The following is a 4,258-nucleotide window of genomic DNA, read 5'->3' as shown; positions in this document are numbered from 1 at the left end:
TGAGAGAATGTGAATATGCAAAGATGGGGCAAGGGAGTTCCAAGTGGACAAAGGAGTGTGGAAAAATTCATGGGAGTAGGAAAGCCTGGAGGCTGTATAAGGAACAGAGTGAGCTTCAGTCTGGGTGGAGCCCAGAGTACTGAAATAGTGAGGAGGTCTTAAACTTCAATAAGGTGAGCTGTGACTGGACCATGGGAGACCTTGAATGCCTGGCCGGGGAGTTCAGACAAGGTCAGATGGAGATACTAAGGAGCCATGCTCCTGGAAGAGTAAGCCACCAGCAGTGCATAAGATGGATTGAAGAGGACAATACGGGGACAGAGAGGCCAGTTAAGAAGCCATCATAGGGGTTTAGAGGAGAGGTAATGGGGGCCTGAACTCAGGGCAGTGGTGGTGGAAAGGTAAGGAGTGGATGAACATGAGAGAGATGGGGGAGGTAAGGCCAACAGGAACCCGGAGCTTACTTGACTGAGAAGTGGGTAGGAGTCATTAAAGAAAACAGCCAGTGCTGTTAGGAGTTGGGACATAGACCCTGCCCTCCAGTAGACCTTGCAAACCCAGAAGCTAAAAGGGACCAGGAGGTCCCAGAGAACTGAGGAATAGTGGACAGTAGAGGGTGGTGATGTGTTTTTATAAAGATAGTAACCTTTAACTAAAAAACAGAAACCAGCAGCATACAGCAGAACAAAACCCGTTCCTATTTCCCCTTCCTGTAGACCCATTTGTGATGTGTACCGTGGGGTTTCACTCGCACAGTGGGATGAAGAAACGAATGGCTCTTGTGCCAGGGGCAGCTGTAGTCTCTGGATTGCTGTCCTCATCAGATATACCCGACTGTGGCACATCCACACCCAAACCCAGGTTCCCCGGTTATATTCAGTCTGCAGAGTGGATGGTTAGGAGCATCCCCTGCTCTGGGGGTTTCTTCATCTTAAACCTCAACCCCATAATCTGAAGGTTTACCTCGACTTATCATTGATAAGGCCAGAAAACCCATTTTAGACTGAGTAAGGGGAGGATCTTACTCTAGGCCATGTTATTTTCAAAGAACAGCAGGTCTGATTTTCTCTGAAATGTTCTGATAGCTGATATAAATCTTTCTTTGTAATTATGCATTAGCAATTCTTTTGTAAAGTTCCCTTGGCCTGTGCATCCAACCTCATCAGTGAAACCTTCTAGAACCAAATGCCTTCAGGACCTGTACTCCTAGGTACAGAGTAAGCCCTGACAGGGCTTCCCATGAGTGAGCTGCCCCCTCTGTGCAGGGATGGATGGTGCCGTAGGGCCCTTTCTGCAGAACAGTCACTCCCCACGTGGTCACTGTGAGCACATGCCTCAGAGATGAAACCCCACTGGGAGAGATGATGAACCATGTTATGTCTCTTCTGGAGAGCTGGGATTGGTAGGAGTAAAAGAATTGAGAGGAAAGGCAGCAAAACAAGGACCTGGGCATTTGAAAGAGATTTAGAGAACCAGCACCCAGGTGGGGAAGTATTTACCATGGGGAGCCTAGGACATGACAGACAAGCTTTGGCCCACTCTCCCATGCCACCTGGGGACCTGCCTCCCGGCCATCATCCAGAGACTCACTTGGTAACCATACAGTGAGGTCCTTGGTTGTGATACTGTATTCAGTTTTTGCCTGGTCATGACATTCCAGTCTTTATTTTTTTTTTTTTAACCCAAAAAAACATCTGTTTTAATCTGCTTAACTAAAATAAATCTTTGTGTCTCTGTCATTGTGCCTTCTGTTAAACAAGATGGTTATTCAAAGTAGGTGGGAAAGAACCTGCTTTTGATTACACAGTGAATTTGCTGGACAAAGAAAACATCATTGAACTGAGTCTCCAGTCAAAATACTGACAGCTGTGATGCTAAATGCTAATGGCAGATGGAACTACTTTTACTTTGCTGCTTTAAGTGGCTCTTATGGCTCTTGTGAGTAGCGATACTCATGGTCCTCTCTACCCCAGCTCTAGTCAGGGGACTTAGTGACCTCCTGACTCGTTGGGTAGGATTCTCTGAACCCCAATAACATCGCCAGTAGCTTGCAATACACCAACTTGAGAATTAGCAACCCAGGCAGGGAGGTAAGGGCCTGCTTAAAGAAAGAGTTCATGTCAAATTCATTCGTATTATTCATTTGGCCAATTTTTGTTGAATATCTAATCCAGGTTAGATCAGATGTGTCCTCATCCAAGGAGACATAGATGAATAAAATACAATTTTCAGGAAGCTCACAGTCTGGGAAGAGGAGAGAAGTTATGAAATACTGTACATAATTATAATACAACATGATATGTAGATACAGTTGTTGTTTTCTTATGAAATATTAAAGTGTTGCAGAAATTTTAGAAAACACAGAAAAATAAAAAAGCCAAAAGGGAAGGAAAACAACTTGTTCAAAATCACACTCTCCAAACAATCACAGTTGACATTGTAGCATATTTCCTTAATTTTTACATTTTTCCTGCTTCCTTTTCACTCAATACTAAACGTTTGTCTGTGTCATAAGCGTAATTTTATGGCTATATAAATCTGTTATAAGAATATAACATAATTAATTTAGACTGACTTTGTCTCCGTACATGTTAAGAGTTGTTTGCAGTTTTTCACTGAACAACTTTTTGTACACATACTCCTTCAACTTGTAAAATTCAGCCCCACAAATTCTTTCCAGCCCTTCAGCATGAAAAGCATTAAGCAATGAGTTTGATGGGCTTTTTCTTGAAAAGAGATTCCATCCACTGTTCCTCTCCCATACTTGCTGCCTATTTGAGAAGAGTTCAGAAAACTGAGTAGGAGATAAAGGATCAGAGAAGGAGGGAGTGTTTCAGTCAATGGGAACAGGATTTGCAAAGGGCCTGAGGTAGAAAGAGCATGTTGAGTTTATGTTAAGTGAAATATGGCTGGTGTGGCTGTAGTAGAGACAGGAGAGAAGAAAGTGGCATGACATGAGGCTGGGAAGCAGAGGAGGGGGAGGCAGGGGCCAGATCTTACGCGTGCTCATAGATCATGGTACAGTTTTAGGTTTTTATCCTAGGAGCAAGAGAAGCTTTTGAAGGATTTAGGAGATAAGATTGGCAGGACTGGTGATGCAGAAATAAATAGTTCAGGAGCTAATGACAGGTGACATATGAATTATGATAGGTTATTCTGGTATCAGGTAGATCCCCCAACTGTGTCATGGCTCAAATGCAATAGAAGTTTATTATTGCTTTAGAGTCAAAGTGTTCCTGGTCAGCTGGAGAAGATCTGCTGCACACAGTCATTCAGGGTCACAGGATGCTGGTGGCTCTGTTATCTTTAACAGATGCCTTCCAGAGTCTCCCTGCAGGTTATCTCTATCCTGTGAACCAGAAGAGGGAAACAAAGTGTGGAGGACAGTTGGAAGGTTTGTAAGGCCCACCACCAGGAGTAGCACAAATGGGTACTTTTTCACATTCCTTCTAGTCACATGGCCACTCACAACTACAAGAGATGCTGGGAAGTACAGCCTCATTGGACACGCAGGAAAAGGAAGGACACAGGCTTTGTGAGCGGCTGTCAGTGTCTGCCACAGTCAATCCAGAGAAACGCAGAAGGGTGAAAACCTCCTTTCCGGGCTGCCCTGGTTCTTTAGAATAATTACCAACACTGACATTTAAGTTACTGTATTCTTTCTCCTTTATTGCACCAAGCCACTCTACCCCACTTCCCAGCTAAAAAGGTTCTAGAACTTATTGTGAAACGTGCACCTTTGAGTAGATGCCCCACCTCGAGATGTTGACAAGCTGCCATGATACAAGCAGCCTTCCAAATATAACAAGTGGTCTAGTTAATAAGAATATCTTGTCTGGGATTTTAAAAAAGAATATGATAGCGTCACCTGACCTGGCAGCTTAGTGGAGATTAAAGGCAGTAATCCTTGTAATCATATCAAATTATAACCCATTATGACTAGACTCATTAATCGATCCTTTCAAGCAACGAGGAGAGCATTGTGGTGTTGATAAGAGATGCCACACCAAGAAAAAGCAAGCACAAGTTCTTTTCCTTACCTTTTTTAGACACAGATAATACCGGGGAGTCCAGTGTGGAGCCTGTGCAAGTAACAAGTCAATAACAACGTAGCTTTGGACTTTGTGCTGTGGTCAAGTGTATTTTCTGTCATTTGTCAGACGTTTCTATCTGTAGAATGTGCTATCACATTACAACAGGCTAGAAAAAAATAATCTCCCACAACCTGACCGAGCTTCTCAGCAGCAGGAGAGAGCTG

The sequence above is a fragment of the Galeopterus variegatus genome, unplaced genomic scaffold (assembly GCF_000696425.1).
Source record: "Galeopterus variegatus unplaced genomic scaffold, G_variegatus-3.0.2 Scaffold1965, whole genome shotgun sequence".
Lineage (NCBI taxonomy): Eukaryota > Metazoa > Chordata > Mammalia > Dermoptera > Cynocephalidae > Galeopterus > Galeopterus variegatus.
The sequence above is the reverse complement of the archived record's forward strand: the minus strand, read 5'-3'. Positions refer to the sequence as shown.